Below are 11,576 nucleotides of genomic sequence, written 5' to 3'. Positions count from 1 at the left end.
GTTTGACTAATAGGGGTTTATGGCCCAACTCTCTCGAGTGAAAAGTCGCGCTTCCTTTGTAGTTTGTAGAAATTAAAGGAAATTCTAGGAGAGGGTAGATGGATTCTTGCAGAAAACTTCAACATGATCAAGAAATTGGGAGGATAGAAAGGTGGAGTCTGCAAGCTTGATCCTGTTTCCCACTCTTTCTAGGAAGTTATCCAAGACCTAAAAGTTGCATATATAGACTTTATTAATGGAAAATTCACTTGGAACAATCATCGAGGAAGAAAGCACCAGATAGTGTCACATTTGGATCGCTTTCTCATTTCAAATGATATTCTTTAGTAAGATCTCTATCTTCAATCCTTTATTCTCCCCTATCTAGGTTCAGACCACTAGCCCATCTTCCTAGAAATAGAGCTACAAATGGCCCCAATAAATAGGCCTTTTTGCTTTGAAGCCTTTTGGTTAGAAATACCTGACTTTATTTCAAATCTAGAGTGGTGGAAAAATATCATGGTATCATGGCAAAGTAATATGGAAATTTTTTAGTTGAAGCTGAAATAGCTCAAGAAAAAGATTAAAGATTGGAACCTTTCTGATTTTAGCAATATCCATAGAGAAAAATGGGAACCAGAGGACAAAATGCAGGTTATCCAGCAGAGAATCATCTTAGAAGGATGGATGGAGGCCCTTGCATCATAGGAGGGCCAGGTCCTTAATAAATTGGAGCAAAGACGAAAGTAGGAGGAAATCCTGTGGTGACAAAAATCTGGGATTTAGTGGATTAGAGAAGGGGAGTGCATACAAATTTCTTCCACAAGACAATGTTGAAACACTAGTAGGTCAACTAGATCTTCTCCCTCAATGGCTCAGAAGGAAAACATCTTGTCCAACATGAGGAAATTTCAGAGGAATTAATCACTTATTTCCAAACTTTGTTCACAAAACCAAGTGTGGAAACAAGTGAGGCCATATCCAGGGTCAGACAATGTATCCCCAAATTGGTTACGGTAGATCAGAATGAAGCACTCATAAGGGAAATTTATTTTGTATAAATTGAAGAAAAAGTATGTGCTATCCCTTCTAATAAAGCTCTAGGACCTGATGGATTTACCTCAAAGCTCTTTAAAGATGGTTGGCACTTATTGGGGGCTGAAATTCATGAACTGCTCAAAGAATCCTATCGATCCCAAAGAATTTGGTTGGGACTCAATCCCACCTTCCTCAAACTTATTCCAAACAAAGGATTAGTGGTGGACTCGAATGGATTTACACTAATTTCTCTCTGCAATGTTATTTATAAGATAATTTCAAGAATTCTTGTTTGGAGTCTCAGACCCCTAATGAAATTGTTCTTTATACCTGAGCATAAAGGATTTGTTGAAGGCCGATACATTATGGATGTAATAAATATAGCCCACGAAGTAGTGAACTCTGAAATTTCCCAAAACCCTAGGTATGATTATTAAACTTGACATTTCTATAGCTTATGATCGTATAAGTTGGAACTATCTCCTTTTTGTTCTTGATGCTTTTGGTTTCTCTCATTCATGTGTTTCTTGGGTGAAATATTTGATTGAAACACCCTTATACTCTATCATAGTTTATGGCTCTCCCTCTTGACCTTTCTGGGGATCTAGGGGCTTGAGACAAGGGGATCCTCTATCTCCCTTCCTTTTTATTATTGCAGCTAAGTTGCTAGGTAGACTCATCGATTTAGCCTCCAAGAATAACCTTATTCAAGGGTTATGGTTATCTCCACAGGATCCCCCTATTTCACATCAAAGAAATTTGGATGAAAATATGTTGTTCGGGGAGCCAACTTTAAGGGAAGTCAGACAATTCAACTCCCTCCTTGAGGAGTTCTAGTAGACCTCTGGAACATACATTAACAAGGAGAAATATGATATTTTCTTCTTCAATACTCATCCAAGAGTCAAACATCATTTGGCTAGGACCCTTGGATTCCATATCGATTCAATTCCAACCACCTATCTTGGGTTAACCTTGGTCTCCAACTCCCTAAAAGTGAAATGCTAGAAATATCTTTTGAATCGCATTCACTGGAATCTTTCCACTTAGTCTTTCAGAGTTCTTAACTCAGTTGTAATATTAATCCTCTTGAAGGCAGTCTTGTAGACCCTCCCCATATACCAGCTTTCAATTCTCCCAACTCCATGAAGTATTTACAGAGACACTACCACCATATTTTAGAAATTTCTTTGGTCAGGTGTGTAGAGTGGTAGGAAATGGTCCCTAGTGGCTTGGGAAAAGTTATGCATGCCTAATACTCATGGTGGCCTTGGCCTAAAAGATCTGGAGACTTTATCAAAATCCATTGGCACCAAGATATGGTGGATATGGTTGTAGGGTGGTCAAGAATTATGGAAGACCCTCTAGTATTTCAAATATGGTTAGACCGTTTATCTAGAAATTATGTCTCATCATCAACAATTATCAGGTGGTTCCTCTATTTGGACTCTAGCAAAAGAAAATTGGGACATAATACAATACCATGGATTTTGGGAAGTTAGGAATGGACATCAAGAAGAGTTTTGGGAGGAGACCTAGATGCAACATCCTAAACTCAGTCAAGAGGAGAACCTTAGGGAAATTTATATTTTCACCTCTCAACTAGGATCTCAGTGTGTTAAATACTTCTGGAAGGACAATGAAAGCATGAAAAAATGGATAATGTGGAATTCCAAATTGCATTGGTCGGATCATGATCCCCCTTATCCAAGGAAAGAATTGTCTGCAATCCTCTAGCAACGACTTATTCTCAATTGTGGTGACCCTAATAAACTCAAATGGGGCCATCGATCTAGGGGTATGTACTCTCTCAAGGAAGCATACACCATTCTCTCCACCTCAGCAAATCCAGTAGAAGATCCCCTTTGGAAAAGGATATGATACTCAAGGCTCTAGAATCTCGCCCAAAATTTCTTTCTTCCTCTAGCTCATTGGGCATGGAAAACTCTGAACTTGGGATAAGCTCTGGAAAAAAGGCTTTCTCAGTCCTTCTCGCTGCCCACTTTTAGATAGTGAAGAGGAAACAACTGGTCATCTTCTCAAATTTTTCTTTGTGGTCGTTGATTGTTGGAATAAAACATTAGCATTATTCGGGGTGGTAGATGAATATGAGAACAATCAGAGAGAATCGTTGGAATTATGGCATTGGAATCTTTTTAAGAACCCCATAGTTAATAGATCATGGTGTCTCTCCTAGGGTTTCATTCTTTGGAATCTTTGGAAAGTTATAAATTGGTCGGTGTTTCATTCAGAAGTCATCAGGAATTACCAGGTTTAGGAAGTAACAAGGTGCAACATCAAAGAGTCTATTTGAGTTGACCGTTGGTTTGACAAGGATTAGAAACATAAGGGTTGATATATCACCATCCTTGGGGATTTGGATCTCAGCCCGAATTCAATCATTTTTGGATCAACTCACCTGCTTCCCATGAGGGGGTTATCAATTGATTATTTTCTTCGGCTCCCGCAAGGCTTTTGGAAGCTAAATTTTAATAGAGCATCTAAAGGAAACCCGGGCCCTGCAGGTATAGGTGGCTTGATTAAGAATGACATGGGAAGGTGGTGAAGTTCTCTACCGCACCATGTGACAATACCACCAACAATGTAGCTGAATTTTTAGCACTTGAGAAGGGGATTCAAATTGTTTCTAAGATGGGATTGGTGAAATTATAGGTTTCCAGAGATTTTCAAATAGTTGTCTCCATGTTGCAGAAACTCATATATGGGTCTCCCCCTAAGAAGGTGGTTGGCAGTTGGAGGTTTGAGGTCATATACAAACAAATCCATTCTTGAATATCTTCCTTTTCTTATGTATTCATGTAACATGTGAAAAGAGAGGGGAATCAAGCAACTAACAAGATTTCTAATTGGGGAAGTGAAAATCCATGCCAATAAATGATCCAACATTGGCCTTTCAATTATCGGTCCCCTCACCTTAATGAGTTCTATCATATTGTAATTAATGAGGAGGGTTCCCCGATGGGGGTGTCGATCCCCGAGATAGGCCCAACATGTGGGAAATGAAAAACCATAGAAGGCATACATGGAGGAGGACAGCACATCCAACCTCCTGGTATACAAGACATAAGGCGAAATTTTATCTGAAGTGTGTGAAATTTCATTCGACCTCTACTGGAAGTTGTGCTAGTAAGTTCAGGAGTTTAATGGCGCATGCCTGGACTGGTAAAATATATATGGGGCTTGTTATGTGGAGGCTACATGATATTGGTTTGAGCTACTATAATTTTGCGGGGTCTTTTGACTCTCGGGTCTTCTTGGAATGGTGATGATTTTGACATCCCTGCTCCACCCACTAGATTCTCTCTTTAAAAGGTACAAATTTTTCTGTCGAGGTCCTTTTCTCTAATCCAGTATGTAGATTGTGGAATTGTTTTAGGGAAGGGTGGCTGGTTTTGGCCTCTTTTTCAGTGGCACACTGTATAGTGGTGCCTAAGGATTTTCTATGGTTTAATTGGTGTTGGGGGCCTTTGTTCGCGATGAGTCTTATGTTCTTTTTCCTCTTTCTGGTCTCTTTTTTGTTATATGTGTTGTTTAATTTTTGGGGGGAATTTTCCTAGGTATTAGGGTGGAATTCGATTGGCAAAGGGGATAGCGAGGTTCTATCTTGGTCTGCTTCATATGAAGTTGGATGCTTGGGTGGTTTCCAATTTAATTAGGTGCATTTTATTAGTTTTTGGGGATCCCTGAAGGGTATGGTGGCATTGGATTTGGGTGTAAATTGGCCCTAGTTAGGCTCTCGAGGTCCTCAGATCTGGGTTGTTGTCTGGAGGATCATGTCTCTACCCTCTAGTATTTCCTGTGTCAATGTAGTTGCAAAGGTGGTAGATTGGCTGGTGTGGAAGCTAATTGTGGTTGAAATCTCCTCTTTTTAGCTCTACGGGTGGTGGTGGCCAGTTTTGCAAGGGTGGTTGTTGTTGATTATTACGTTGTTGGAGTCAAGCCCTTGTTGGCGTCTGGTGTGGTGGAAGGATGTGTAGAAATTTTGAATAATATGACACATATCCATAGAGATTATCCTGATTATACACTTATAAGCGGAACATGCATAATACATAACCTCCTCTACGTTGATCATCAATTTACAGAAGCAGAAACATTCACAGGCACACATAGAAGCATCAATCAAACTCATTAACACAGTATGTATCCCGGGGAAAGCATCTCACTAAAAACCCCACACTCTGTATATTATATTGATTGAATCATGTAACATTACAAAGTACAATGCTTATCAAAAGCAATCCAGTACCAGCTCCACCTGTTACACACAATACAGCTAAGATCTGATCTCCAAATCTATTCCACTGCTTGCCTGCCTCCACTGCTCAATACCTGCTCAAGAACTGATGAGAATGGCTCACCAAACTCGTATTTCACCTCAAAATAATCACTCACACTTTGTTGGACGTGAGCAAAGGCTACAATACTGGGAAAATACATGAGCAAACTCATTGGCATACTCAATCCCTTGATTGTGCAAGATCTGGTGCACAACTATAGTCACAACTGATAGCAATCTGATTCTCTACCACCTGTCCCTGTTGAACTGAACATGCACTGACATGCAACTGAGTTAACTAATGTATTTCTATAGTTGTATTATGAGTTAATAATTAATTTAACAACTCATCATTAGTCTATTTACAGTTAGACTAATTACAACTAGTTTAACCAAGTCAAACTGAACACAACTCCATCAACTCCACAATCAACTCCACTAAACTCAACTGATTGAGTTCTAACTGAAGTCATGCATGAAACAACTCAACTGACTCATAAGAAAAGCGTATTTCCTTCTGACAGCTGCATGTGCCATCTCTGTAGCTCAAACTGAAGTGCTCCAAGAGAATAAGATCAAGTTTATAGTCCAAATATTATTATGAGACAATAATATTTGACTTTTCTATTTTTGACAGCCAGTCTAAAAATAGACTTTGATCACTCACACTGTGATCACTCACACTTTGATCAAAAATAGAAGTCCATCTATTTTTCCCAACTTGACCAATCATCCATAAACAGCAACCTGCAATCCATAGACATGATCCATATGTCTAAAAATAGACAGAGTCTAAAAATAGACTTGCGCCAAAAATAGCCTGCGGGCCCACTTAGTGAAGGCGAATCTTTTCACTAAGCTCCATCATCTTGTTGCAATCTCAACAAGCATTTCTTGTTGCACACTTTTCAACACTCCCTCTCAACAATAAAGGCTTCCTCTCAAACCCGATCCTGTAACTCTGGAATGTTCTCCATGCAACACATCTGGCCGGTCCACTTGCTCTGTCATCAAAGTCTCTGACTGCTATTGCCTTTATCGACTGAAACTCTGCATCTCTATGCTCTTCAGTATCTGACTGCTCTAGCCTCTGTCACTTTGATCTCTGACTGCATCCGTGCTGTTGCTGGTTCTATCTCCCAGCATTGCATCCACACTGCACCTCCCAACTGACCTCCCTGTTGGGCTAGAAACACCCTCTGATGCTGAAGCTCTACCTGCTGCTGACAAGTGCTCCCTCTCTGACATCTGCGCTACAGCAACATCTCCATGCATCTCGCACCATTGCACACCTCTTTGTGCCACCTAGCACTGTGCAAAACACTTGTGCCTCTCGCATTGCTGCAGCCTGCTAGCTATGCGCTGTCCTGGGATTCCTTGCACTGTCGCTCTCTCTGCCGCTCCATCCGCATCTGTCTCTACCCAATCAATCAGTTCCTGCTACTACACATTTGGGGCTCCCATAGCAAGGTCTCATCCAAGAGGTTGGGTACCTCAAGGATCTTGCCCCTCCTCCTTGGGACGATCAATCGACATCACCCCACCTCCTACCTGGAGGTATGGCTGCATGTGATCCCTCAGCCCACCTGGCTCGAAGTTTCCCCCTACTGGAGGTCTCTGCATGAGTAGATGTCTCTACTCGATCTCCTCTCAGCTTCCCTTGTTGTGGCTGCTCCACAACCTCCTGAAGCTGCTGCACCAATTGTGGCTCCTCCACAATCGTCTGAGACTTCTTCTGGCTCTGCATGTTGAGAGGTAATATACGTTCCCTCTCAACCACCAAGTCTCCATCAGTTTCCTCGCTGCTCAAGGCTTCGCATGCATCTTGAACCTCAAGAGCATACAGGTTCCTGACCCGTGAACCAATCTCATGACAACGAAAGCATCTCACCTTCGACTTGTCAACCTTCTTCTCATCATTGGAAGAACTGGATTTGGAAAGAGAAACCTTCCCCTTTTTCGCCTTACTCGCTAAGGCACAGTTCTCCTCATCATGCATGGATGAAGAACTGTCTCTGGTGCTCCGTCTAATCTCCTCCTACACAAGATCCGACCAAAGTCTCTCCCATCCTGGCAGTTTCTCCCTTCCATTCACCGAGTCCTGGTAGCTATGCCAACTCTTAGGAAGGTCAAGGAGTGCTAGAATCACCATCCTCATCCGACAGTCACCCCCACACTTCCCAGCTCATCCCGGCATTGGGTGAACTTCGTGAGATACTGGGGCATACTGTCTCCATTCTCACACTTAATGTTTTTGAGTTTTATCTCTTGCTTTTTAATTAAATTCAAATTCCACCAGCACAAAACTCAACCGCTTCCGATCTAGAATTCGTGAGAACAAAGTATTTCTTGTACAGAGATCGACTGTATGGGCATTCACAGGATATCTCACCTTCCAAAAGAAGGATGAATCCAGAGGCTACCTGGCCCGATTACAGACTCTGCCTGAAGAAATAAATTGTAAACACTTTTTGAATAGTAGATTTGATGATCAATCCTCGCTTTGATATCCTGTAAAACTTTTCCTACAAATCAAAGGGCTCTGATACCATGTAGAAATTTTGAATAATATGACACATATCCACAAAGATTATCCTGATTATACACTTATAAGCGGAACATGCATAATACATAACCTCCTCTACGTTGATCATCAATTTACAGAAGCAGAAACATTCACAGGCACACATAGAAGCATCAATCAAACTCATTAACACAATATGTATCCCGGGGAAAGCATCTTGCTAAAAACCCCACACTATCTGTATATTATATTGATTGAATCATGTAACATTACAAAGTACAATGCTTATCACAAGCAATCCAGTACCAGCTCCACTTGTTACACACAATACAGCTAAGATCTGATCTCCAAATCTATTACACTGCTTGCCTGCCTCCACTGCTCAATACCTGCTCAAGAACTGATGAGAATGGCTCACCAAACTCGTATTTCACCTCAAAATAATCACTCACACTTTGTTGGACGTGAGCAAAGGCTGTAATACTGGGAAAATACGTGAGAAAAATCATTGGCATACTCAATCCCTTGATTGTGCAAGATCTGGTGCACAACTATAGTCACAACTGATAGCAATCTGATTCTCTACCACCTGTCCCTGTTGAACTGAACATGCACTGACATGCAACTGAGTTAACTGATGTATTCTATAGTTGTATTATGAGTTAATAATTAATTTAACAACTCATCATTAGTCTATTTGCAGTTAGACTAATTACAACTAGTTTAACCAAGTCAAACTGAACACAACTCCATCAACTCCACAATCAACTCCACCAAACTCAACTGATTGAGTTCTAACTGAAGTCATGCATGAAACAACTCAACTGACTCATAAGAAAAGCATATTTCCTTCTGACAGCTGCATGTGCCACCTCTGTAGCTCAAACTGAAGTGCTCCAAGAGAATAAGATCAAGTTTATAGTCCAAATATTATTATGAGACAATAATATTTGACTTTTCTATTTTTGATAGCTAGTCTAAAAATAGACTTTGATCACTCACACTGTGATCACTCACACTTTGATCAAAAATAGAAGTCCATCTATTTTTCCCAACTTGACCAATCATCCATAAATAGCAACCTGCAATCCATAGACATGATCCATATGTCTAAAAATAGACTTGCGCCAAAAATAGCCTGCGGGCCCACTTAGTGAAGGCGACTCTTTTCACTAAGCTCCATCATCTTGTTGCAATCTCAACAAGCATTTCTTGTTGCACACTTTTCAGCAGGATGAGAAGCGAGTAGTGGGTCTCATCTTAGTGGTGTCCTATGTTTGTACCATGCACCTTGTTCCAAGGAGTTCTCAAGCCCACCCTCAAAAGTCAGGAATCTTGACCAATCAGGGCAGATCGAGCAATTTGGTAAAGGTGTCGCGGGGGGGTCAATCTGTTGCAGGGCTCAAGAAGGGAGGGAGAGCTAGAAGTGGCATGGTTAGGGTGTCAGCTAAAAATTGTGGTGTCAGAGGAGGTGTAGGCTCTTTGCAGAGTGTCTGTGTTGTTCGAGGCCATGGAACAAGTGTGCGAGGACTTAGTAGCTGGTCGGAGCATGTGAGTCCCTTCGGGTGTTTATATGCTGCCTAGTCAATTAGCCCTATGTCCCTTTGTGACATGTTTCAATTTATTCTCGATAGTATGGAAGATTATGACCGGACTAGAAAGGAATAACATGAAGTTGTCATCACCACGCTCAATTAGCTTCATTACTTTCAATGCCATGTCAGAGAAAGAATTGTATTGGTTTTTGTTGGCTTAAGGGGGCCTAACCTAGGTTCAGAGTTGTTTGCGCCAACCAACAAAACCCTAACTTCTAGCCCTTTCAGCAACAACCTGCATAGAGCAGGATGTAGTCTCACCCAAAGCAGTATTGGGGGATGCTAGAACTAGGTTTTTGAATCCAAGGACATGTGATAAGTGGTTCTTAAGCTCCTATAGCTCAAATATGCCTTCGTGTAGATCAGAAATCTTCTATGGCTTGCTACTGTAATTCTTAAGGAAACGGCTTATAAAACTTCATGAAGGTTGAAGATCAGTGTTTACGAACCCTAAACAGGTAGTTTATCCACTTTTACGCATTAATCAATAACCCTGGATCTGACTTCACGCAGATCTACCCAATTCATCAGAAAGCATAACATAAATAACCCTTATCTTCATGAACACAGATAATTACTTAAAACATGCATAAATAAGATAGATTCAACAACTATGTGCAACATTCATACATTATTTCATTAAAGTATATTATTGAGCGACATAATATAACATAAACAGAATTGACACTAATGCACGATAATTCTTCAAAATTAGTATTCATTCAATTCCACATTCAAATTACAGACTTCTCTGCCCTGCGCACTCAGCTGCAGGGGTCTGCGCACTCAGCTACGGACTTACCAAGGCCTCCTGTGCACTCAGCTGCAAGAGCCTTCCCATTCTTGCTTAAGTACAGGAAGCAAAGCCTTCTTGCCTTAGCACTTGCCCAAAACAACAAAACGCATTTAAAGTTTCCAATTCTTCATTCCAAGTTATCTCTAAGACCCACTATGACTCAACTATTTATAGCTTTCTTCCATATAATACCATGGTCCGCAGACCATGGGAGAATCTTAAAACTTACCCAAACAAGGGCCTATGACCCCTTTGACTCCTATCTATTTGTGCGCTCCGCATCCACATTTCGCGGAGACTCTACATCTTTTACAAAAACTTATACAAAAATTGGGTTAACTAACCCCAAACTGACCCTAGGGATCATATCCAAATAGCCCTCCGTCACAAATATCATGACTCACCCTCGAGTCAATTAGCTAGTAACTCGATCTTATTGCACATACCACCAAGCTCAACCTGTAACACTGCAACTTTAGCAACGCTCTGTGTCGTAGCCTGCTGGACTTCTTCAGCCAATTTTTGTGTTTTCGGGCCCTCCACTACTAGGCGCATTATCCTCTACATCTATTGTAGCACCTTGAGCTTTTCTTGGAGTGACAGAGTAAGTTGACAAGCTTTCTCTAGCCATGGTTGTAATTTGGCCTTTAGAAGGGCCTCTTTCCTTTGTGATTCTTTCACCTGTGCTTGCAGCTACTTTCCTTCTTGTAATTTTATGAGGCGTTGGGTTGGCGCCAAAGTGCGCGTAGTTGCTTGAACCTCATCATACTTCTACTCTATCTCTCAGACATCGGTGTTCATCTTCTATAGGTTCAGATCCTCCTGTAGATTTTTCCATAATTCCATTGTTGCATCAAACATAGTTGCGCAGTCATAGACGGAGGTATCCAATGTGTTCATATTTTCCTTAATTGATGCTCTGCATTGCTCCCGAACCTCTACTAGAGTTGTGGGCTACAACTTCTTCATCAGGAAATCAAATGTAACCCTACCAACCTCGTCATTTGATGCACGTACCATGGTAGCCAATTTCATTACTTTTTCTAAGGCTTCGGCATCCTATGGTATGTTCAATTTGGGTACTGACTTGCAGGCTTGCTCAATCGTTGTCTCCAGGTTGTGGCTTTGTGGCTGCATCTCCTCATTTTCCTTCAACACCTAAGTTTTTTCCATGAACATCTGTTCATTTTTTACCTTAAACTCACTTATGATTTTGAGGACGTGCTGCTCTCGAATCCTCAGTCCATCTAAACCCCCTGATGTAGTGCATGGAGGGTCTGGAGTGGCAGTGAGGCCAAATTCAACCCCATGTCCTTTACAGTGCTGATCATAACACTATTCTCA

Source organism: Pinus tabuliformis, chromosome 6 (assembly GCF_031772625.1).
Source record: "Pinus tabuliformis cultivar Carrire ecotype Pingquan chromosome 6, CPIR1, whole genome shotgun sequence".
NCBI classification, from domain to species: Eukaryota; Viridiplantae; Streptophyta; class Pinopsida; order Pinales; family Pinaceae; genus Pinus; species Pinus tabuliformis.
This window is presented reverse-complemented; position numbering follows the sequence as displayed.